At 42.5% G+C, this 26,977-nt stretch overlaps 1 protein-coding gene across 8 annotated transcripts in view; it reads left to right on the plus strand.

The window, feature by feature from the left end:
* Positions 1 to 26,977, plus strand: part of trps1 (trichorhinophalangeal syndrome I) — a 94,721-nt gene that overhangs the window by 16,193 nt on the left and 51,551 nt on the right. For 7 of the 8 annotated variants that reach the window (XR_015855158.1, XM_088365957.1, XM_088365963.1 and 4 more), the window contains exons 7-9: positions 164 to 248; positions 13,307 to 13,384; positions 20,719 to 20,790. The gene's annotated coding sequence lies outside the window, so the exon portion shown is untranslated. Of the gene's footprint in view, positions 1 to 163; positions 249 to 13,306; positions 13,385 to 20,718; positions 20,791 to 26,728; positions 26,889 to 26,977 lie in introns of those variants that run through there. The other variant, XM_088365961.1, reaches the window with a different exon arrangement.

The raw sequence follows: 26,977 nt of genomic DNA on the forward strand, positions 1-26,977 counted from the left end.
GGCTAAAAAGCCAGCGCTCACATTTATTACATTTCTTCCTGTGTGGCCTCAGTTCATTTGTCTGGTCAGATCAACGCTGCAGATTTATCAATGTAGAAAGTTCTACTTTTTAGTCATTTCTCATGTTTGTCTTTCTCTCTTTGTTTTTTTTTTTGCTGCATAGCTATTTTGAAGCGCAAGGATTTCAGCTGGCCCACTATGACGCCGTATCGGCTCATCTGTTTGTCCCAGCCAATCAGCAACCAAAGGTAAGGAAAGTTAGATTGATAGAGGTTTTGTTCAAATTCCCACCCAAACACAAAAGATCACCTTTTTCCCTTAATAATAACAAATGCCACCTAAATGACAGTTTCACATGACTTTTTCCCCCTTTGTAAAATTGGAACTCCCCCATTATATTGCGATGTTATTTGGTTAAAAAAAATATTCTCCTCCTTCATAGATATAATTTTATAAATGTGATGATGAGAAATAGTTAATTAGCTCATAAAGGAAGTATTTTAATGCATCCCTTGTAAACTACTCGTTTGTTTAATATTAGTTCTTAATCTAATGAGTAAGTCATTAGGAGCATGATAATGGACTATATATATATATATATTTATATCATGAGAGTGAGGGAGGGAGGGAGATGGTGTGTGTGTGTGTGTGTGTGTTGCTGCTCCATATTAAAACCTACTTGGATCCCTTACAGTTTATTACCATGAATATTTTATTGTCTTTTGACAGAAGCAGTTGTAACAAAACCTTTATTGTGTGCCTCTTATAGCAACTAATGGCTTCCCCTTATGCACGTCTGTGTGTGTCTTCAGATACTGGCTCGTAGACAGAAACAACAACTCCCCAAAGTGAAGGAGACAAATCAAATAGCAAAAAAAAAAATGGAGGAAGAAATAATCACACACACATATTCAGAGTACACAGACACTCTTTATCCCTCCATTAGCGTTACACATCCATAGATATATGACAGCTGTGGAAAAGTCTGGGAAGTGGTGTGTGTGTGCGTGCGCGTGTGTGTTAGCGGAACGTGTCAGCTCACTAGAGCGTTACCATGGCTCCTCATGGCTTTGGCCGCAAGCTCCAGTCCCTTTGCCTCCACTGAATGCCCCAACTCAAATAAATACGCCTCTGTCTTGTGGCACTGACAATTCTTGATGAGAAAAAGGAGGAAAACTTAAGACCTATTGGCCTTTACAGTTAAAAGTGGCGATGGTTTGCGCTACGAAAATCGTATCAGTGCTCCATTATACTGTATTTGATGAAGCAGCATGTGGCTCATTGTGCAAGATCCTTTGTTCCAGTTAATTGGTTACAAAGGAGCTCAATGTTTATTTGCAATGTGTGACTTCTTGCAGCTCTTAGTATTTCACATTGAAAATTGATTTATTTATTTTTTTTCTCGACTTGATGAGATGGAATGCATATGTTCGCTTCACTCTAAATCCATCCCCACACCGGCCGAGGATTACCGGGCAGATCCCGTCCAATTGGCGCAAACCTAAACAAGCTCGGTGCGCACAATCAGGCCGAGCCGAGTCACTTTCCCAATTCCGAGCCCGGTGGGGGAAGAACACCAACGTCGACGGGGAACACACACATTGACGACGGGCCAAGGAGCGACGGAACTGTTGCCGTCGCGCTTAGCCGGCTGGCGCAAACACGCCGACGCCGGCGTGCGCCGAAGCAGGGAGGAAGGCACGCCGTGGCTTTTCCATATTTATGATAGCCGCCTCCCTCCGGGGGATGGTTCCACTTTAATTGTACGTGCGAGGAACGACGCGCCGTTAGCTGCAGGGAAGCGTGTCCAGTCCACGTGTGTGGTCCTCCACGTGTGCGTGATGATGCTGGAGTCCAACTGGAGCTGCTGTCGGCTTGATTCCGCTCAAGAATTCCCTAAGCTTTATTTGATGTACTTCTCGTCAAATCCTCTGCTGGAGCAAATAGGAACTCATTTGTTCCAGTGATACACTTGTTCAGATTGGGCACTTGGCTTCAAAACTTTGATTTTTACGTTTAATTTTCGTTCGAGTTCCGATCATGTGTTCTGCGCTTCCATTTAGTTCACATAAACCAATAGAAAAAAATTGTTTACCAAAAAAGAAAAGATTATTCTTCTATTTTATTTATTCATTCTTTAACAAAAGCAGATCCCTTGTAATTATTTCTCCCAAAACATATTTTTGGTGCTCTTGCATGATATTTTCACCACAGCCGCTTTGCAATGTGGAATGTGTTGGAGCAAGACTCCACTCTTCTTTTTATTGCTTCACTGCTGTGATTTGCGCATTTTTCAAATGGCTTTCTACATTAAATCTAATAAGAACAAGGCCGAGAGTGAGCAATGCTTGAAACAAACAAAAAAAAAAAACAGGAGGGGGAAAAAAAGTCAGAGCAAGAAGCCACAAAATGATTTACTGTCTGTTCCGAAGATTTAACCGCAGAATTGATGATATATTAATGTGGTGCTGTGTTTTTATATGGCTGCAGTAAACAGTGGAAGATACACAGTTGTCTTTTTAGTTTTAATATCGCAAGGGACTCGAAGTTGTCCGGCCTAAATGTAGGCCAGGCGCTATACCACGAACTTGAGAGGAAACATTGAGCTACCTCCAGACGATTGTTTACGGCTACTTAGCCACATGCTGCTTCACCTCATACCTTTGGTTACATGTTGTATATTATTTGTGTATACATGTTATATTGATATTGTGGCCAGAATGTAATCCCTCCCTCCCTCCCGCATGCACTCACTTGCCCTCTTTTTGTTTTATTATTCACATCAATAATTGGGAGCGCCCTGACCTGAAAGTGGTTAATGACAGTCAAAACACCATCACACAGAGATAAGAGAAGGACATTTGAATGCTAATTAGCGCTATTTTATTTATTTCAAAATCTGGATTGGGGATTTTGAATCAAATTTGAAGTTCACTCCCAACTAGTGCACTTGGTTGTTACTGTTATTATCCTGTTAAAAAACAGATTAGTGTGCAAAGAACGGAGTGAAGTTCCCCCTAGGTTGGCAAAATTAGCACATTTTAATTTTTTTAATGCACTATTTTCTTTCATTCATTCCCTACCTAGAAGTGACAGTGAATAGTGAGCGAGGCTCAACATTTGTATCTGGAGAACATGTGTTGAGCACAAAGCTCCTGAGCTATTCCCACAAAACATTCTGCGATAAAGTCGAGTCAGTCTTTTTTTTTTTTTCTTCATTCATTTTTTTGCCGCAACATAAATTTCTCCCTCCTTCATCTTCCCACTCAGCGCCTCTGTAGTGGTTTCGACTCGCCGACACCTGGAATCTCTCGCCAGTGTTCCGAAGATGACTCGTTCGCTCGCTCTCTCGCTCGCTAACGTCCGCTTAATAGGAATTGTATGCAAATGATGCCCTGAGTCAACCTTCTCGCCGCCTGACAGCAGGAGGCGAGTACACCATTTCTGTAAAATGCCACCGGGCTAATTCATGCCGCGCTCATAGCTCGTTAACATTCTTTTGGGAGGGGAATCATTTGCGTTTCTTCCTGCCGTGATCAGGAAAGTTTATGACGATCATGCGGAACTCAGACAAAGTTGGCCCGTCGTGTCTGTCTACGGGCGTCCGTCGGTCAAGTCAGGTGACTGCTCTGTCAGTGGGCCCATTACTGGAGACTGTTGGCTTCATTGGCTATTTTCGGTTATTTTCCTCCACTTTTCCAATCCCTGTATGTTTGTGTGTTTCGTGTGTGTGTTTATGACCAGGTATTTTCTGTGCTGGAACTGCTTGTTAAACCGTTTTCGAAAAAACAGGTGCAGTTTGTCTGAATGACTTCTCTGTTTTCCGCACCAGTCACCCCCTTAAACCTGAGTGTGTGCGCGCGTGCTTGTGCGCAAGCTTCTAATGAGCACAACCTCAGCCGTCACGTTTGACAGCCGGCTTCCTGACAACACACCTAAAAAAACACACTGGTGCAGCACGTGTGCACACACACACACACACACAAACGTGTAGATTTTAAGGAGCGCATATGTGTTTGTTGGTAGGAGTAAACACTGACTTTGGAAAACGACACAGCTGACAGATGAAAACATGACGTCTCCAAAGTGTCAACATTTTAGCGGGCGCCCTCTTCTGATTGATTGTCGTGTTTGGCAAAGTGACGGAATGAGACGATGGAAGCTCAAAGCGCCAGATAAAGAGCCCTTTCACACTTTGGTTTCCTCTTCAAAACGAGGCTTACTGGGAATCCAACAAGTGTTAGCGAGCATTGTGATCGGTCAGGTCGAGAAGTTCCGGGTTCGAATCTCTGTGTGGGCTTTTTAAGCCACATGTTTAAGCTAATGTGTTAAAGGCAAAAGGCTTCAACATTTTTCTACCATATGGACTTGGAATAGGCGGATTCAAAACGAGCAAAATAAAAAATATGCATGCATCGCTGGTATTCCAGATTGGCTCATTGTGAATTTAAAACAAAAACAAAAAATCAAATTAATACCTCACACAGATGGGGGACGACAGTCTGTTTGATTAGAACTGCCCATCTGCTTGCGTTCGAACAAATAAAGGGCAAAAGCAAATAAAGACCATCGTCACACGCATGATGCCCGTGTGTATGATGGAAGCGGAACTCAAAGTGACACAGCAGCCGTTGCTGTTTGGCGGAGAGGGAAGAACAGCAAGCCAGTTTGTGTGTATTTATCTGGAAGCCAAAGTGCGTTGTCAATATTTTGCAGCGCTTTCTGATTTACACGCCGCGCACCCCCCTGCTCCAACAATAATTAATAATTGCCGCTTTGCGACAACATTGTATCGGGCCCGCCTCCATAAAACTAATGCGGCATAATACAACAGGCCATGCAGTAAATCCTCCCTAATGGCGTTCATACTGCGCCGTCACTTTTTAAAAAGGAGATGACGATTTATTTCAGCTGATTTTTTGTGTGTGTGTGTAGCTATTGTGATTTACGGAAGGTTTTGCGCGCACCCGCCGATTTTCCGTTCCCGATTTTTTTTCTTTTCCTTCACCACGATAAGTTGGAGCTGGGGCGAGTGCCTGTCAATCCACTCGACGAAACACAATGGGACATCCTGGTCCCCGGCCAGATCCCATAACGTTAAACGATGCGGATCAATAACAAATGCCCTGTTCACATCATTTATTTGATACCCTTCCTCACATAAACTGTAATGGAATTGATTTGTTTATCGACTGAAACAAGTTGAAGAAGATGACAGGGCCGCTCGAATGGTTGTATAATTCATTAGGTATCATTTTATTGCGTCTGACCCTAGTTGTTTCCCAACGGGGCTAATAAAGTTGATCCTGTACAAAGAGCCGCGCTAATTGAGCTGAGTCGCACCGACGCGCGCCAACGGAGATCAATCCCAGATTCTGTCTGCGGACGTTTACGCCGGAACTACACACGCTTCAATTGGAATCGGAGTGTCGATCCAAGTCGCGTTTGCTTGTCATTGCTCCAACCGTCCATGTAAACGTCCATGAGAGGAATGCTGTTTTGTAATTTGACCCCCATAGCATTAGCTTAAGCGTAGCGGCAGACTGTGTTTGAGATTTATTCACAAAAGGCATCCAGACAGTGAATGATGCCGCACTGTGCTCCCGTTGAGTGTGTAAGCATAAATGTGAATTATGGCCCATGCTAGTTTGTGTTTGTTTGTATGCATTGAATCACAACGTCAATGACTTCTGGTGAGTCACATCCATAAACACAGGCATGGCTATAAAGCCTTGAAAAATACCAACTTGTGCGAGTGCTATTGATTTATTTCTGATTTTGATATGATTGCACCCGCGGTAGTATAAATGCGCGTGATGGGATGACACACATACACGGTCGGAAAACTCTAGGGGGGAGACTTGAGCCGCATGTACGCTGACCTTTTACAACCGCATCATCTTCCTCATGCTTGTGTGTGTGTGTGTGTGAGAGAGAAGGTCAATGAGAAGTAAAGTGCAGGATTCATGTTGGCAAGCATGCAGTTTTTTTGTACTTTTGAAGGTTGGAGCGTTTGCAGTCCCGCTCGCTCTTTTAACAACGCTAATAATTTGTGCGGCGGACGACAAGGGCACACTTAGGCGAGATAATTCAAGAAAACCCCATTTTATCCTCGTTGTGTACACGCTATATCATACAGGGAAATATTTAAGAACGCTCATGTGAAGTGGATCACATCTCCAGAGCGTGACTTTTTTTCGGCAAAGCGATTCAACTAGTATAAGCCAGAATGTCAAAGTGTGAAAAACGAGTGCCCATGAAGACAATCGTCGTATTTTGCGCCCTTAAAAAGGCAATAGTTGCATTTTTATTCCAATTGAATTGAATGTCTTGTCGCCGGCATTCACAAAAAGGCGACACACACCATGTCAGATTGATTTCTTTTATTTTTCTTTAACCTCAACTTTTATTCGTTATTGTTGAATCGTCTCATCTTAATAGGAAATTCCATTGCACTTTCTGCGGCATGCGACAAGGCGTCAGGGGCGAACACGCCGGCTGTTTATCAAGATGGGGGGGGGGTAGAAACGCTCATATGCTGAGCCAAGCATCTTCACTTTCGTTTATAGACTCCTCTACTGAATACGTGTGTGTGCACTTCATATGTGACCTCAATCTAGCTGCTGCTTGCCTTTGAATGCTGTCGTTATTTGTCCTCCAACTTGTTGACATCCCTCGAAGAAAGACACCAACTACTAGAATGACTTCTTATTGACACGGGAGAGCAAATCATAGTAATCTCCAGGGATGATTGCTGGAGACATGTGGATGACCGTGCAGAATTGACGGTTGCTTTTGTTTAGTTTTTTTTCTTGTAGCTTTTCATGTTTTTGTTGCTGTTGGATGAAGATGTAGACTGGCGAGAGAGGGATTTTCATTGTAGTTAGTGATTTAAACTTTTACACAATCATTTTAGGAATTACCTTTATATATCATGATTTTATTTATTTATTGAAAAAGCTGCAAAAAAAATAACAATTGCGAAAAATGACTATTTTTCAAAAATTAGCAGCTGCAAACAGTATAGGTGAGTCTGGATTGTGCACTTCTTTTCTTTTGTACTTGTAAATCCAATTTTACCGAGCAAGCAAATAGTGCCCCCCCCTCCACCAGTGTAAGAAAAAGGCACCTAAACATTTGAATGATTTACGCCATTTCCGTTACGCCGTCCAACTTTTAGTCAAAAGTGTAATGAGTCAATGTGTTGAGTGTGTCGGTATATCACCGAGTCGCCTGCCTGTGGCACCCAATTTAATCATTGCCCCACTTCACATGCCCTGCTGCTGCTGCTGCTGCTGCTTGTGCGTGCGAGCCAGCGTGCATGTGTGCATGGAGAGCCGATTAATTGTGTTTTCATTGTCTAGGTGTCAACCACTCACGGTGGGCTACTTGTTTGCATATTGTTAATTTCCCCCTCTCACTGGGTCCTGCTGTGCATCTCGGCGAGTGTCTGTGTGAGCAAGAGAGAGAGCTGTGTGTGTGTGTGTATAATGTTTAATGCTCTTGTATTTTATTGTTGTAAGTGGGACGAGGTGTAAAAATGTTGGAGAAGCGCCATAGTGCTAAAATGCATGAAAATGCTTTCTTCTCCATCTGGTAGACGTCCTCCTTTCAAGTCATAAATGATGCACGCAGGCCTTGGTCAGCTGTCCCTTCCAGGCTCCCCATGTAAACGGCCGCGCGTCGTTCCCAAGGCTCTTTGACTTGGAGCTCGGCGGCCACCGTAGAGGCAATTAAGCGGTCGCTCGGTGCGATTAAATGTCACTCTGCCTGCTACTGGCCTCATTAAATCAAACCTTCATTCAGAGTCTACACTGTGCTCTTAATGCCCAGGACTCAGGCTGGATTTATGCTGCAATTCTAATTTAGTGTCTATATCAGAATTAAAGGGCGAGACTGTCGATTTTTGTCGTAGTGTTGCGTCCAATCAAGGACATTTGAAAACATGACATTTGTTGAATTCCAGTAATATAATAAGAATTATTGTGGATTGAATGTGTTGCCTTGTATCTATGTGCTATTTCTACGGACAATTGCTAACATGCTGCCATGCTAACACATGGCATAAATTCACGTGTCGTGCGAAAATGTGGAATTTCCAAAAAGTGGGAATTATTGGACCGCAAAAATGTGTCACATTGTAAATCGTCTCTTACTTGTCACTTGCGTAGATATAATTTCACCCACAGAAATACAAGCTAATGTTATATTATATATAACATTATATAAGGGTTATATTTGGACCCGCAACAAATCAGCCGTCGTTGTTTTGTTGACATTTCAACATGCTGCCTATGTTTGTTTGTTTGTATGCATGGGTGTGTGTATGTGTGCTCTGGGTGGCAAAATATGATTCATAAAGTTTGTTCATAAACTACATGACTCACTAGAGTCTCCCCCACCACCACACACACAAACACAGGAGGAGGTGAGGATGAGGAGGAAAGAAAATCTTATCTTCAAACACTGTGGCTTCCACTCCTATGAGATTCTTGTGGTGTGTGTGTGTGTGTGTGTGTGTGTGTGTGTTCTTTCAGATGTGGTTTTGTCGAAACAGAACAACAAGCCTTTTTTAAGCTCCATACAGAAACTCTTCAAATCCTCAAATGGATTGATAATTACAAACAGGACACAAATTATATACTATATATGTATATGAATATCTGTGTGTGTGTGTGTGTGTGTCATGGGGCTCAAGCTGAACATGTTTTATGAATTTAGAAGGAGAAATAATTACAAAGGGCCCACAGATATAGTCGGGGATGAGGAAAAACATGAAAGATGTGAAGAAAAGCGGCGACTGCGAGATGCTCAAATATTCTTGGAAAGGGAACAAATCAACAACATCTCCGATTGAAAGGAAAGTATGATGGAGGGAGGGGGTAAGGCTGCTTGTGTTTCCACCTCCCAGCTTGCATGGCCTGTAAAACAATGATGAATTGCTGTCCCTGATTGTATCAAGTTTGTTGCCACAAACATTCTGTAGGAAATGTTGCGAAAAATGGCACAAACCACATCGAAATGCGAGCGGAAAATCAGTGACCCCCCACGCTGAAGATAAAAGAACCCAAACTACAATTTACCTCAAATTGGCTGGAATTATAGACAAAAATGATTATTCTAATTTTTATTTTATTCACAAAAAATAGAAAAGCAATGAAAATTTACATACCGCTGCCAAAAATTCTGGAAGTACTGGAATATCCATTCCAGGCCAGTAGATCCATACCAATTTTTTTCTTTTTAAAAAGCGATGAGACAGTTAGACTAAGCAGATATTCGGAAGATGAATGCACGAGAAGCAGCAAACGTCTCTTTGCTGTGTGGAAACTATCACCAGACATGAGTTGGTGCATCGGAAATAAGTAAGACACTACTTCCAAGTAACCGAACTGGCAGGATATAATTGATTACATTTTGGACTTGCATTGAAATGGATCGGGTAGCCTGTGGAGCTTCCAAATCTCTGCACTGGGGGCAGCAGGCACACACACACACACACACACACACACACACACACACACACACACGCTTGCCCCCTCGCCCCCCCTACTTTGTTGTACACAACACAAAGACATCCATCTAGTGTGTTCGGGGTCCTTAAGGCTTTAACTCGTTTGCTGTGATGGAGTGTTGCACACCTCTGTGCCTCCCTTGATTTTTTTTCTCTCTCTCTCTTTCGCTCTCTCTCTCTCTCTCCTCTCTTGGTTTTTATGTTCCTCCTCGCCGCTTACTTTGTCACGCACTTGTTCTCCACCTCACCCATTCCGTCTCCCCCTTTTTGTCCTACTGTGGTCACGAACCCTTAAATGACACTCGTCATGACGTCGTGAGATTGAAATCATTTGTTTTCTCCCTCAAGTAAATACCAGAATATGGCAAGTGGTTGTAATTACATTCAAGAGAAAATAAAAGATTAACTGCCTAACCCATTTTAACTGTTGCTAACCAAAACAGCAGCAACTACCACGACTCTCCCTGTCAGTATATTGCTGGCTCTCATTTAAGATTTGACATTGTGTTGGGTAACATATTTAGCAGTGTTACTAGTTTTTAGAGATTGCTTCATTTTATTTCTATTTATGTAGACATCATTATGGTATTTCTTTTAAAGTCTTAAAGTTTCTTTGCCAAAATATTCACCCAAACAAAAACATACAAACACTGCAACAGGGACCACTGAACGTCGCTTTTGTTCATTTAGAAACTCACCGTAATTAAGTGAAAGAGGAGTGAATATTGTTTTTAAAAAAAAGTTGTTTATTTAAGGTTTTCATTACAATTGTTTGCTCTTTGCCGGAGGCCCTGTGGCAATGCTCTGATTTACATCACTTGTGTTTGTGTGTTGAGAGCGAAAATTGAAACCATTTAAAATGTAGACAGCATATTGACAATATGTAGATGGCACGGGGGGGGGAAACTTTTTTCTTTTTCACACGGCAGAGTAGAGCTTTAAAAAAGTCAAAACGCATCGACCGGCCAGCACTCGGCGTCTTTCAACCCTCCTTTTTTTTGCCTTTGTTGTTTTTATTGTGTTTTCCTTCTCTTTAAATCCACTTGGTTTCATACGCTTGTCATCTCAAGTGCGCTTCTAAATCCCTTTTCTATCTCCGCCTTGGCTTCTTTATGTTGCCACCTTATCCTAAAGCCACATCATCAAACTGGTATGTTAATGAAAATTGATTTTTTTTCTCCCCCTCGGCCGGAGGAGAGATCTCCTTGCCACATTTATTCTGTGCTGTCTCAGCACAAAAATAAATGTTGGCACTTTTTAGAAAAAATATATATTTATTTCACATGTTGTAAATTCATCATCTTGAGACTAATTTATTTCTCTACAGACATGATTTAATGTATTGAGTAAAAATACTAAAATTAAATGAAATATTAGTTACAGTCAGTAAGCTCTGGAGTGGAGAAAATATATATGATAAAACATTTGCACTGGCCATTAACATATAACAAAATAAACCTGAAAATATTTCATTAAATATCTTGCACATCACATTGGATGCCTTTAATGTCATTGCAAGGGGCCAGGATTTAAAAAAAAACTCAACAAAATCATTTAAAAAAATAAACAATTAAAATAAGGCAGCATTTGACCCATGAGCTTTGAATACAACATTGGCATTTTGAAAAATAACAATTCAATACACTTAACACTGTAGGGGGAGCCCTAGAATAGAAAAAAAAGACAATTTCAAATCATGAAGGCAGAAATATTTGCCTTATTATGACATTGGATTATTTTTCTCCAAAATTACAATGTTCATTATTTTCTAATTAATTGTTGATGCATTTAAAAAATCTGAATAAATAATAACTATAACTTAAAGTACTATATGTGTTGGCCAACTAAAACACCCAACAATTAAAAATGTCCCCATGATAAAGTCAAGTTTCGCACCACACAACACTATCAAATCCAGAACGCACATGCACAAACAATCCATCTCTGCACAGCCACACACTGATTGGCAAATCTAAACCTTGAGATTGTAGCAATACAGCTCATTTATTTTCGGTGAATGTATACTGTATAGTATGTGTGTGTGTGTGTGTGTGTGTGTGAGTGGGGTGTGTCTTTGCAAATGGTTTGAGAGGTGCTAGGGGGGTAGGGAGGATCTGGCATGGCGCGCTAGTCATTTCCCTTCTAGACTCAACATCACATACACACGCACACACACACACACACAAGCATTGGAATATCATTACGGTAAGAGGTGCAGTGAGCGGGGCCCCTGACACAAGTGGCCCTTTGTTCCAATGTAGACACACACACTACACACACACTCACACTACACACAAACACACACGCAGTCAGGCCTTCCATATCGCCAATATATAATTGCAGCTATTACATGTGACTCAAATATAACTTTACATGTCTTTTTTTTTTTTTTTTTTCCCCCTCCTCCCCTCCTCTTCCTGTCCAAGTGCTCCATGTTGAACAAGAAGCATTTGAATGTTTGTGTGCCATGGCATAATGCTGTATAAACATTACCTCAACTAACGAGCGAGCGGTAACTGCGTGTACGTGTGTGTGTGTGCGGCTTTAACGTCACCATTTGTACAGACGGCCTTTTGTTCGCTTTACTTTTGCTTCAGACTTGTAGTATTGCTGTTACTTTCCCGATGTAAGATGCCTTTAAGTGTCATCGTCCTAACGATACAAAAAACGACCGATTGTGGGTCGCTCATTTTCTTAAACCGCCAAATTTCTAACTGGCTAACAAGTTAACTATAATTGCTCAAAAGCAAACATCCAAATGAACAGCAATAAAGCGATGTAACCGACTAGCTCCCAAAAAATAATCACGTTTCCAAAGAGACAATTTCATGAAACCACAAATTCGATAACTTGCTGCAGAACGTAAAGAATAAAATTGAGGCCTTGCCTCGACGACAATGGCCGTCTGTGTTGTTGCCAAGTGGTAGCGGCGAAGTGTGACGCTTTCCTCCACGCTGACATGCACTTGTATGTTATGATGTCAAACATGATTGCACTTTTGTCTGCAACATGCGTGTGCGTGTATTCCCTGGCTCACTGCCTTTCTCCTTGGCCGCGTAGACGTGAACGTTTTGTGATATGCGCACCGGATCGAAAATGTACATTGCTAAGAGTTTCCTCGGAAGAGCCTGGACCTCCGCCGAGGCCAAACAAGAGATGTTTTGTATTGTAACGAAAAAAAGAAAATAAATATGCCGCAATAAGATCCACTCCCGTCCTGTAGGCGGCGATAAGTGCCAAGTTCATAGACTGACTGAACTGCGCTAAATATGAAAATCAGCTCCTGGAATTGTTTATTTATCCACATGCATCTGGACAAAAAAATCCCCCAAACTAGCTCATAAATAACAGTTTGTTAAATAAATAAGATAAAGACGAAAACTGCACTCCTGCTGGCGTTTGAAAGCGCACAAGAAGAAGACAAAGTGATTAGTGATTTGCTGACTATTGATTAGTTAAGTGTTTGAAACGTCTCTTTTCTTTTAGCCATGACTTTATGGAGCGGATATCATTGCTCACCTGCCACGCTCCATAAATTGTCTCAGGAGTGCTTTTTGCCTCTTATTGCACAACCCACCACACTCTCATTTAATATTGTGGAAGTGACAACCCTGATGAATTTGTGTCGTTTTTTTCCTGCGTGCACGTTTAGGTCACAGAAAAAAAGAAAAAAGAAAGACATTTATTGCAATCATACCAAATGGATGGATGACAACATTTAAAAAAGATCTCATTATATGTATAAGCAATTGAAATATACTGATTGTAATTCTCTGTGGTGCTTGTCTTCAGGTTGCTGATGGTAACCAGCACTTGCGATGCCAGCTCCGATCATGTTCTGTTGCCACCCTCTGCCCGACATCCTAACAAGTAAGAGCCCTTCAATCCATTTTGTCTTGAGTGCATTTGGGTTTCAATAAGGAGGCTGGAATTTAGTTGACATGGGTTTAAAAAAAAAAAATCTATACAATTTCACTAGGATACACATTTTCAAGCAATCTGCCCTCAGAGGAATGAAACAGCGTTCATTCATTCATTCATTCATTGAGACAAGCGCTGTAATTAGTGATAAGTAATCGTGGCGCTCCTGTTATTCAGGATAAACAGCCGTTGCTTGTAATTAGCCCGTCAACTAACCCCCACAAGCACCCTCCATGGCACTCCTGCTTGTTCACTAGTCATCATCATCACCATCATCACCATCAAACATTAGGATTCCGCTCTCTACGCTGCACTTACAGAAACTTCCACGCAGAGTCCATTAGCGAGGCATAAAAGCACTCTGGCTAATTAGGAACACACATCCGCTGATGTTCCGCCGTTGTGTGTTAGGATGGACGGGAAAAAAAAAAAAAAAGTAGTTCTTATAAAGCCATCTTGAAGGTTTTTTTTTTTATTATTTAAAAAAAGGTGAAAGTAAAACATTTTCTTAAACTCTTGCTAATCAATATTTGCAATTTAGTTTGCTTGGATTGATAATAACAGATTGCCAAAAGTTACAAAGATGCTTCCCTGCAAAAGTACTGGGACAGTGGGACAAATTCCTCTGACGTGCATACTCTCATATATATATTTTGAATCATCATATTTGTTGTGTTTAATGGTGACTGTCTGCCAAGTCGAATCGATTATTTCCTTGCAGTATTTGACATGTGGAGGACTGACATTGGAAGGTCCCTGGGAATGGAATAGCAATTGAAAAATAATATAGAAGGAAAGAGTCTTATCTAATCCAATTAGGTCTTATTCTGTAATTCTTACCTCGGAGCCTTTCATCCTTTTGCTTCTTATGGCTCTTACGTCTCATCTCTCCTCTCTCTCTCTCCTCATCTCGCTATTATCCAATCATGCATTTGTGTGAACCTCTTAACCCTCCGGAGGAAGGCACAAAGGCTGGAATATTGGCTTTCTGCGGCTAATTGGATAGACAATTGGCTTCCCCCCCGCCCCCTTCCACCTTCTGGTTTTATTGGTGCCTCGTATGGATGTAATATGTTTGTAAATTCCAGTTTACTGACTACTCATCACGTCAAGGTGTGTGTGCAGTTTACAGCGTCCATTCGTCATCTTCCAAAGTGACTTTAATTAAAATGAGCTCCAGTCGCCTTGTAACATTAAATTGAATATTCCGTGAGGTGACAAGGTCGGCTCGTGATTTGTTTGACATTTAGCTCAATTACTGAATAGGAGTCTCGGTCCCAAATTGGCTCTGGTCGGATTGGACGCCGCCTATATCCACCCAAAAACTCCCACTTGGCAGCGAAAGCCTTTGGCCTTTTTTTTTTTCGGGATATTGTGCGGTTGAAAGAAGTCAAAACTTGTGGCGGCAGTCTGGTGCCAGACACGGCTGTAATGGGAAAAAATGTTCCCTCAGAAAGAGACCATTAATCACTGTTTACACAGGACATCTGAAATTATGAGATGAGGAATTTTGACGAAAACTAGCCATCGACACTGCTTTTTTTCCCTTTGAGACTATATCATTAAACTAAATAAACTGTCATCCGTAGAGTGGCTATCTTGCCAAAACTCCCCCGCCTGCTCACTTCATCATCATTGTGCGAGTTTAATTAGCAGTGGTGTTGGTGACGTTTTCAAACCAGAAAAAAAAACACCATTTTTTTTTTTAGTCATCACATGAGGACAAAAATAACACTTCTCGAAATCCTTTGTCGCAGCCTTTAGTTTGACATCCGTAAGCGAAAAGTCCCCCAGGTTTGAAATGGATTGTGAAGTATTGTGACCATGGAAGAGTGAAATAAGAAGCACTCTGTTTCTTTCAAATACTGTATAAGGGCGGAGGGAAGGCATTCAACGTATCACGTGACTATCGGCGCTCCACATAAATCCTCGTTATGGTCACCCTGGAATTTTATTAGAACTCTCATGCGAGGCCGTCGGTGCCTTTCGGGAGGAAGAGTAGCGCTTGGCAGCCACGCGGGAGAAAACACAAAATGCAAAGTCATGACGCTGCTATAAAGAACGGCGGTGGCAGTCAGTGATGCATGGCGGGCCATGACTCAGCAGTAGCCATCACCAGCCAGCCAGCCAGCCAGCCAGCCGGCCGGCCGCTCCGCAAACGGGTGATGTCGCGCGCCAATGGACGGACGCACGGGGACTAAAGGTCAGAGCATAAGTAACTCGGAGAAAAGCTGCAGACAGCAAGAAGGGGAAAGCGAGGAGCCGCTGACAACAGCGAGGTCCAAAAATGTGTCGTTCGGTGGTTCTTTGCGGACCAGAACAAATGGCCGCCGACTTTCACCCTCGTGGCACCCGAACCTTAACCCTGACTCAAACCCTTTGGCTTCTGTCTTAAGTGTTCAAGTTTTTTTCATAGTACTTGACCTTTAATAAGCAGTCACCCCCACTTTGTCTTATAATATGAACTTGTCCTCTCAAGGTTCCCCCGTATTTTGGTCTTTTCTTAAATGTTTCATTCCTCATCTCGACTGGCCTTTTTTTCTTCTTTTTATCCTCAATTTGTTGCCTGGAGCCTCAAAGCATCACGGGATTCTTCCGGCCGCTCCATTCTCGTACGTGATGGTACCTCAGACGTCTTTGTCTGAAAAATTCTCGTCATTTTTTTTTTTTTTTTTTTGAGGACGAGGGGCCATTTTACCATCCTACTCATATTTCTTTATTTCCTCTCACTTGTCTCGTTTGCCGTTATGGCTCCCTCCCTCCTCGCATTACCTTTACGCTTAGCGGGCCTCCTCCTCCTCCTCCTTCTTCTTCTTCTCTATTTCCCTCTCCGTATGCTCAGAAGTAATTCTCTCCTCACCTCTCCCGAGTCTTATTCACCATTGTCACTGTCTTTCAACTAGAGAATACATGGTGATATTTCAAAGTGCAAGAAGGGAAAATTCAAGAAGGAAAATATGTTTGTGTCAGTATTGTTTGTGCATGCATCATTTTTTTTTTTTTTTTTTTTTTTTTTGCAGAGCTGGAGCCGATTAATGGCGTTGTCATTCATTACAATGTGGCATTATGATTTGAGATGATGTTTTTGGTCAACAGTGGAGCAAATGAAACTCCAAAGTAACAGCGCCGCTGTGTTATTTTAACTTCTGCTCGTGCTTGTATGACAGTTATAGTTTAACTTCAAAACTTCTGAAGCCAAAAGTGGTCTGAAGGGAACGACTGGAACGAGACAGGACGACTATAGAGCGCAGCGCTTTCCGGGCGGGGACGATTGATAAATGGACTTCATACGTCGTCACATGAACTAAGATGATGGATGGCCAAGCTTTACAAGGCAGCAACATGTGTGTGGAACACAGCAGTCAGCTTTGCCGTAAAAAGCATGAAGGTTTTTTGCCGTTTAATCCACGGAGCCGCATTGCGTGGTTGTTATTATTATTATTTTTTCGGTATGATCTGCACTATCATCTTTCTTTAAAGTGTGGGATGATTCATAACCACTAATATGATAATATACTGCAATCTGGGTCTTAGTATGCATGACAATATCACATCATCACAGATGTGTTGCATTCAAGCACAATGGATTCATTTGTGTAATGGGGCCGGCCGGTTTGTATTGCAAAAGCGCAGCTGCAAACAGCGCATTTCAAAGTGCTCTCGACTCATCACCGAGTACTCGCGTCGGGAAAATGTCAGGACTTGACGTACAGACATTTTTGGGAGTGGCAAGTTATTCTTTTTTCAGATAATTCAATTGTGCCCAGTGAATCTCATCTGAGTCACAAACTGATTGATATTCCAGGATTATGATACTCCCCGGATAGATAAACGCATTTCCGGCAATGTTGCCAGATTACGTTATGCTCCAATTAGCACTCACGGCGGTGCGTCTTCCACTTTATAACTAAACATCTTCCTCCGAGAGCCTCCTCCGCTTTCGTATCTGGAGAAAATAGCAGTAACTATCTCAGTTCATAGATGTTGTTCTGGACGTTAATGCGGAATACATTGCTAACCAAAACAGCAGCATCTACTAAAGCTGTCCCTCAATGTTAATTAAAGTGCAAAGACATGAAAGATGATTTTGACCGAGCAACCGTTATGACCAACATGTAAGAAATAAATAGATTGACTTTGCGGACGAGACCAAAAGAAAAATTTGAGCCTTTTCCGGGAACTGAATCATATTGTTAAGTTCTAATTGAGGAAAATGTGACGCCGCCGTCATTGCGTAAGCTGTCGCGCGCACCGAGACGAGCCGGGATGCCAAATTCTGCTCTCGAGGGCGGATCGTAACCCTTTGCCCATCGACCCTCTGGATTGGATTCCCACTGCCGCGGCTTTGATAGCGGCATGTAAAAAAAAAAAAAAAAAAAAAAGAGGCGGGCGATGGCGTGTAGACAGTTGGCACCAGCAAGACAACAAGACGACACGTCGGAGCGGGAGACATTGTGGCTTTTCTCTTCTCATGGATATATAATCACTTTAAAGAGGATGTTTTTTTCCCCCCGCAGTTTTGGCTTTGATGCGCAATCAGATTTGGGGCCGCACTGTAATTCCGTGTCTTTGTCTGCCCCGCTAAAGTCTCCCTGTCACCCGCGTTTGATGTGGAGGCACGCTGGCACATTGTTCTAGCTATTGTGCCAAGCGGAGGGGAGGAGGCAAGCTGGGGACGGAGATAGATGAAGGGCAGGCTTGATGTGGCACGGAGGCCCTCAGTCAACTTGGCCCAATCTGGTTGTAATTGACTGCCACACACGGACGGGCGGGCAGATCTGGGATTCAGCCACAGAGAGCGAGAGAGAGAGAGAGAGAGAGAGACAATGTTCTGGAATGACCTCCTCAAAACTTTTCAATCGATCCACAAATTCACCTTTTTTCTTGCATGTCTTTCGATTCCAAATCATTGAAGTAGCAGATCTGAGTCTTGCTTGCGACACCCATTTGTGGCTCGTCGCAAAAAAACAAGTTATCGTTCATAGTTTGTAAGATGGGGTAGCGATTATTTTTTGGGGGTGCCAATTAGTGTCGGGGCTCGATCCCTCGTCTGCTCGGTATCATCATCAGAAATACCAAAGGTCCATGTTTCTAATTATTTCCCCGTTTTATTTTCGTTTCCATTGTGCTCGTCTTATCTCGTCTCTGTCTGTTTATCTTCAGCGGTGATTGAAGTTCCTCGGGGAGCTTTTATGGGTAAAACATTTTTGGACGACGCTCAGTGATGATCTCACTGTTATTATCAGTTGAAGCGGAGCAGGCAGCGAAAACAAACAGCTCAGCCGATTACGTTTCAAATCGTATAACTGGAAATGCATGGTGGCAGGCGACCACATTGCATTCCGCACGGCGTTGTCCCGAATTTCTCACGCATCCCAACTGCAGAGGAGAGTCGCTCTCAAAAAACAGTTGCACATTGATGTTGATTTTATTTGCTTTCCTAATCTATTCTAATAAGAAGCATAAGCTTAAGATCCTGAAGAGGAACGTATAAAAATCCAAAACGTAACTTGCAGTGGAATTGAGCTGGTGCTTGACACGCGCAGTTGAACCCCGAGGAGTGTGATATCACAACCCGGATACATGTTGCAAGTGCTAAAAATGGTGTCTCGATTTATTCCAATGAGCCCCCATTCACTTGAAAATAAGATGTCGCATCGAAAGGCAAGCGTAGGGAAAATGTCACCTGTTACAATCAGCACTAAGTATGTCATTTGTGTGTGTCTGCGCGTGTGTGTCTGTGCGCACGCGTGTGCGTCCAATGGTTCAATGGAACATTGCAAATGGGAAGTAGCGAGTGTGCAGAACCAAGATAAAAGTCGATGTTGAGGCGGCAAAGAAGAAGGAGCAAAAACAATGACGGCCAAACCCAAAGAGCATAAATGAGCCACAATGGTGAGAGAGAGAGAGATATAAAGGACAGGAGTAAGAAAGAAAGAATGAAAGCGGGCTGAGGCGGAAGATGATTGATGGAGCCAAAAAGCCGATTTCTTGCTTCATCTGATCTGCATTACTTTGCAATCAGTGCACACACACACACACACACACACACTGCAATCAGCGCACATACACACACTGCAATCAAGGTGCAAGTTACTGATCAGACACTGTCATCAACTACACACTCTGCAGACTTATAGTTTGCACACACGCACACACACACAGTTTGATAGGGTGGAATAAGATCATCCTTGCATTCTTTTTGAAAGATGGAAACGTTTCCTCACCAATAATTTAGGATGTGAGATAGAAAGACAAGACCACACACACGTCGTCTAATGGGATAACACTATGCATTGCATTTCTATTGTCCTTTATCTACATTTTTTTTTTTTTTTTTTTTTACGATAACTATCCCAACGATAAACTCGGAGTCATTAAATGACCACCATCCCCTGACCTCGACCCTAAGGCGATCTACGAGGATGGGCGGCATCCTCACATGAGGATGGAAATGGGAAATGACACGCTACATTTGTTGTCTTTTAACTTTTCATAATCATTCAGCCTTGATCAATCAAAAGTGTGTTTTGAAGGCGGCCAACGGTAAGCTCCTCCCTTAATGGCCTCCCTCGAGTCACATACGTATCAACAAGCAAGCAAGCGAGCAGTTGATGTTATTGATGCAATGAGGTGCGGCAAATGGAGGGAGCATCGTTCACAAGCTGACTTCAGAGGCCAGCCAGGCATCAAAGAGGCTTTCAAACCAAAACAGGCGCTTTTGCTTAAGGAAGGAAAGGAAAAAGAAATTGGATGTGAGCGTAATGGCAGTCGCGGAGATCATTAGACCTCGCGGGATTTCTTTTTTTTTTTTCTCTCTCCGTTGGACAGAATGATTTTTTTGTTCCAGTGTTAGAAAGAAGCCATTTAGCTAATGCCAAGCCTCGTGTGAAAATAAGACGTTTAGGTCTTTGGCGTGGCTTCTGATGGGGAAAAAACGCCTCTTTGCTCCCAAATATTTTCCCACCCACAAGCAGGGACGAGACAGACGGCGGTGACCCGTAGACGCGTGTTTTTTTTTACCGTTTCGACGGAACGTCTGCACCGGCCCGCCGGCGTTTACAAAAACATCCACTTTCACACCCTGTTTTCAAAATGTGAGCATCATAATATATAAAAGACCAAAATGGCACAATCTCTTTTCCGCTTCACGATATTATGATCTATTACAAAAGTGCATTTTCCACACAAATGTTTGTCTTGCAAAAGTTAGCCTGTTTTAAAGTATTTATTTATTTAGTTATGAATGAATGTAAGTGTTTCTTCTTCTTTCTTCCCATTAGCCCAAGATAGATTCAGCTCATAAAAGAGAAACAAGCAATGGAACCTCACTAATTACAACAGTCAGCAAAATGGTAAGTCATATTTTTTTTTTTTACATGTTCCTCTGCTTTGCTCAAAATCCGGTTTGCAGTACAAAAAAGCTTGGGGAACGCAAAGACTGTAAAAAGGGGGCTGGCTAGTCACGTCTTTGCTCAGGTGAGGCAGCGTCGCTTTTGCTCTGACGTGAAAGATGAAAAATCAATGACGATTCGACGCGGCTGATCGTTTAACAAGGAACAGGTGGCGGGACGTGATTGCAGGCGAGGAGCTGATTGGTTTCGGGGCGCAAAAAACGGGCGAGATGACAAGGACTGATGCGGCACAGGTGCTTGGCGAGGGGAGGGGAGGGGGGGTAGAAAAACACTGGTGGGTTCAATAGACCACAGCTGTGTCCTGATTCAGGGGGTTCACCCTTCCAAGGATCCCAACTATGCTTACTCCATCTTCCTTCAAATGTGGCCTGCAAAGGTGGTGCCAGTTTAGCTTTCAAATGAAAGCTGCAGTTCAAGATTGACTTGAATTGCGACATCATTTGCGTGTCCTCTTCCTGCATCCTTCTGCAAGAAAGACACCGTGTGCCTTCAAATGTGACCTCCAAAAGGAGCTGCCCTGAATTAGTACACAGCCTATTGTTTTGTACAGCGCAAGATCGTTCAACTTGTTCCCGATTGTTCATTCCCAACTCGAGTGCTTCATTGTTGCCTGCGCTCGTCATCCCATGTGAATAGACACAAATAAAATCCTCTGAGCAAGCTTCTCCACCTCTGGTTTGACTTCCCCACAAATAAAAACCGAGGTCATCTGATGGGATTTGTTCTGTGATTATCGTAGTTGAAATCCCTGCATTGGACGCGAACAACAATGCCTGACCTCAGAGCGTACAGTTCAACCGGAGCTAAGGAAAAGAAAAAGGTTTTTTTATATGCAGGACAAAATGTGTTCCAATTCTCATGAGAATTGAGTTGTATACCCATAAAAAAAAAAGGAAGAAAAATAGCGGCCGTTGCGGGTCATTGTGGTTCGTTGTGGCGTTGGGGAGAAAAGAGACAAAAACAAACAAAATGGAAGGACGCACAGTTAAAGGAACCTCATCAAAGGACGAGAAACGAAGTCAGATAGAGAGAGACACTTTCAAATTGTTTTGTTTTTTACAATGTGGCAGACAAACACAACTCGGCCCAGCTTGAAGCTACCGCTGCGTCCAAATACTGTCATTGTATCAGTGCTTCGATGAGAAAATGTCAAGTATATTTGGGAGAGGAATTTTCTCTTGTTGTCAGTGGTGCGTGTAGACGGACGGCCTCAGCTAAACGTGGGCACAAGTGTTTCCTGTGTGTGCAACCGCACCCCGAGTGGGAAAAGGGAAGGGCTGCGGGGTACACACATCATTTTGCAATTACGGGTCTAATTTGTCCCCCCCGTTTGTATTTTGATGGCCAATTAAATTGTCAGGTGTCGTTTATGCCGTGCACTGTACAGCGCAGACGGCGGCTTTCTCACACGCACCCACACAGTTGCGTGTTGTCGTGGGAGGTTAATTATATACTCTAGATACGCTCTATTTTTCATTTAAGCATTTTTTTTGCTGTCGCATGACGTGATGTTGAAGCCCAAGCAAAGCTTGCTTGGATTTGTTGTGATCTGACTGGCTCAGCTCAGAAAACAAAAGTAATTTGGAGAGGACCATTTTGGCTTTTCTATTTTGTTCAGCATTAAATGTTTATCATCGTATCAGAACTCGGGCCAAATCCTCAGATTGTGTCGGACGCGTTGAGGTGTGCCGTATAAGAGCGAACGTAGCCATGTACAAAATTGGCTGGGCCGGCTCGCTGCTCGCGCCCGGCCTGGCGTGGAGACTATCGTCCGCATCAGCGTTGCCGCCGACCTCGCCACCTCTCCGGGTTTTCGTGAAGTTCTGCCTGCTGAGCTCCATTTGGCCGGGCGTGCATTCCGAGTGCCAATTTAAGAACGTCATTTGTTCCGCGTCTCCATTTTCCATAGTGCGCCGGCCGGCTGTGTTTAGATGTGTGAGGTCGGCGTGTGCATGTGAACCGACCTTATTATTCATTTACTTGACATGCACTGTATGCCCCAGTGTATTCATCCTCTTACAATTTCACTTTAGATTCCCGGAATGCTGGCTCGCCACATAAAATTCTATACTACTCTTGATGCCTTAGTGCGCTCACTATATCATGCCAAGAAGGCATTCTCAAATAAATGACACAAAATGTAATCTGTGTTTTTGAATTTAGCGCACACTGAAAATCATATTTTTTTAGGTCAGACTTCAGATTTAAAAAAAAAAACCCTAACACTGTCCTTGAAATGAAATTTATAATGCCATTAAGTGATCACAATATTGGCCCTAAAAACATCATCATTATTTTGGTTTTAAATTTGATTGTTGGATGCCAATTGCGGTTGCAATTTTTTTTTTTTTGCCAAAGAAATGGTGGCCATTTATACGTCTCCAAAACAATGATTTATGGACATGTTGGGAACTTTTGACCTGAGCTATGTGATTCCAAGCCGCAAATATTTGACAGAGGTCACCTTGCCTCACCTGCATGAGAAAAGAATGTGAGCGCCGGAGTGGGTGTGGAAGTTTGATGGTTCTTTTTATGATGTGAAATTGTTAACACGTGTTAATGTCTCAGTATGAATGTATTAAAAGCAGAGATAAGGCATGTTAGTGATAACAACAACAACAACAAGAAAAAAAAGCAGATATATTGCCCCACATATGCTGCATGTCGCTCACTCTCCCCACAAAGCGATCCCTCTTCTCTGTAATCAGGCCGTCATGAAAGCCGGTGGATTTCGGACTGTTCGACTCAGCGTTCTAATTAGCGAATCGCAGTCACAAACGACGCATCGCACGCGCGATTTCAAGCTCTCAAACAAAATTGCCGTGACGCGCCGTAAGCATGTTGCTCTGATTAAGCGTGTTTGTTTTTCGAAATGAGGCCGCGGGGGCCGACGGGACGATGTCAAACGAGCCGCGACTGATTACTTACACAATAGAACTTCAACTTGAGCGCGTCCAATAGTCATCCGTGAAGGCAAACACATCTGGAAAAATGCGCAGGAATTACAAAAAAAAAGGTCTCCTATAGTAAACACGTTTGGTTTTAAAGTTAAAAGATTGGAGTTGAACAAACTACTACATAAACTTCATTGTATTTGCAATGTCAGCGTATTACTATTGTATATTAAATTCAGATCAATTTGGTTCACAATGAGCAAATTGTAGCTGATTGAAATCCAAATCTATCAAAAATATGAAGATGTTAAAATGACTACATAGTCGTTCAAATGATGCTTAAAACCAACAGATATGAATTTAAACATGAAATTAAATCAACTTAAAGAGTCAATCAAAGCAGTAAGGTAGTACTTAGTTTGAAGTCGGATCCATCAAAGTTTTTTCTTCCTTAACAGTAACACCACACACACACACATCTTCCCCCTCACTTTATGAGATAACTCCTCTAAACCCTTTAAGCTACTTTGCCATATAAATTCTGTTTTATTGGAAGTGTCCTGGGCAGAGAAAGCGGTGAGAAAAGCAGAGAGATAGCCGTAAAATAAGAAAAATATGGATTTCTTTTCCACCCCCGCTTTTGTGTGTTTTTGCTTTTTACAGAGGTTTCAAACATTCAGATACTCTCCGGGACGTATTTAATTTGATCTGTCTGCCCGTGATGGATGACTTGGAAATTGAAACGTCATTGCCGCATTTGTCACAAGAGACATTATGTGTGAATAAATCCACGTTCCTCTGGGGCGACAATGTGCACCGTAAAAAAAAAAAAAAAAATCACCACAATCTCATCGAGATAAATATTGGATTATTTCCTGACACACAATAAAAATGATCCCTTATTCATAAGCAAAATTTGCTGATATTAACATTAAAAAGTCAAATTTTGTTTGAACGGCAAAGCCCCAAAGACGAGTTCTGTACATTTGGAACAGAACATTCAAAAGTGATCTTGCGCAACGATCCACATGCTGCTTCACCGCGGCAAACATACTATTATCCGATCACACGAGCGACCTCAAACTAAATCAAAATGACTTTGCACAATGACAGGCACTGAGGTCGATGCCATTGATGTATTTCCTCCCAAGCGATAATGACGCGAAGACCCAAAAATCTCCAAACGGGAAATGATTTGCTTTGCTGTGGTTGACCGCGCAGAGACAAAAAAAAAATCCAAATTATTTGTTGTGATACCACATGTTCTATGTTGCCTTGTAACATCAAGCCAGATCTAAAATACAATCTTTGATTCATTGGGCCTGTTTTGCAATCAGATGGTCTCGCAGTATGGCACCAGCGGCATTACGTAACGCCAACGCCGCTACTAATGGCCGAGGCCGTTAAAAGCGGAGACTCCCCGCCGTGCTAAAGGCCCTGCTCCAAACACGCTCAATTTAAACACCTTCCATGATCTCATCTGTCACCCTCCCGCCCCCACGGAGTTAAAAGCTTCCGGAGGAAGACGACTTATTCTTGTAATTTGGTAAAGGTTTAATGACCATCTTTTTTGCTGCGGGTATACATAACATAGCAGGTTTCCCATTCCTGTTTCTTTCCTTACTACGCGCCACCCAACCTTCATGACTTTTTTTCCTCAAATAAGTTCATCTCAAAAAGGCATACTGGAATTTGGCCCAGCCTGTATACTGTTACTGTATATGAGTGTTGACTTTGCCGTATCGGAATGAGCGACGCCGTGGCTAATTAGCAGAGCGGACCGAGCCAACGCAAGTGTCCGTAATTGCGGGGGCACGCTTGGGTGGACGTTTGATTAAAGTTTATCATTATTGACTTAGTCTTATTGCGCTATCCTGCCTAGAGAAATGTGTGAAGCACTTTTGACTATGCGACCACTTTATCCAAGTTTTGCTTGCGTTGATTTGGTTGGCATTTTGGCATCACAAAAAAGAACCAAATGTCACGACGCAGTATTTATTTTTATTTTTTTTTAGTAAAAAGGCTTCGGCTGGTATGATGGGCCACTCCTGCCTCAGAGATCACTTTCATATGATTGAATAGCTGGTATTGACAAAGTTTCTAACAGTGTTATCTTATCTTCTAGTCATTTATCTTTGCTTGAAATCCATTTACCGATGAATATTTTCATCACGCCGACCCGTTTGGCCCACGGTTATGTGCTTAGCGATACCAGATAAGAGTTATTAATATGTATGCTGCCTGCTCTCTGATCAGTGTTTGAGGGCAAACCATGTTTGGCTTCAATTATGTACACTTTTGTAAAGTTACATTGCCCGAGGTTGAGATTTAAGGGATGCGATTATCCCGCTGAGATTTATTTAATATTTCTCTTATCTTTTACTTGGAATACTGTCCAAAAGTAACTTTGGTAACGACCAAGCCTTTCTCAAAGGTATTGTGAATAATTTTAAATAATAATTAGAGTACATAGCAAAAGGTTTGGTCAGTTATTGTGTGGGTCACTTCAAGGGTTGGTGTTTTGGGAAAAAAAGGATGACAGACTTTTTGTTCTCAGTGCAACCTTGAAGTGATTCACTTGGGTTGTCATCGGTGCATGGTCCAATGATTTTGCGTGAACGATAAGTTTGTCCCACACGCATGTGCGTGTCCCTTTAAGAGTCGTCTTCAGATGGCTCCTTGTTGATATTAATAGAGCTGCAGCTCTGTCTTCCTCCGATGACGTCACAGCTCCGACAAAAACAGCAGAGATGTCCTGTCACAGCAAAAGCGACAACACCGCCACACCGATCTAAAAATAACACCCAAAACGTCAACAACAACAACAAACTGGGAGCCGCTCCTCTTTTGTTGGCTCGGGTAACAGGATACTCCATGTAAGCCCCCAACTCAACCCACTTGACGTGTTCTGCAGCGATCAAACTCTTTATTAAAAAAAAAAAAAAAAAAAGAATAGGAAAGAGAAAAACGACTCTTCCTGCACGCCATCATCATACAAGAAAAAACTACAAAGAAAGAGACATGCAGCCTTTTGTTGTTGTTGTTGTTGTTGTTGTAGTCCCTTTGGCTAGTCCTCCGGAGCTCGCCTCCATCTTTTGCACGGAGCTCAAAAGAAGCTAATGTGCTCGTTTGCAGGATCAACAGGTAAGAAACTCACTTTAAACTCAAAGTGCAAAGATCAGGCATCAGCCGGGACAAGTCTCGCTGTGATCACCGCTTTTACTGCAACCGGC

Source organism: Syngnathus floridae, chromosome 21 (assembly GCF_059516105.1).
Source record: "Syngnathus floridae isolate MCC-2025c chromosome 21, RoL_Sflo_1.0, whole genome shotgun sequence".
Classification (NCBI taxonomy): Eukaryota; Metazoa; Chordata; class Actinopteri; order Syngnathiformes; family Syngnathidae; genus Syngnathus; species Syngnathus floridae.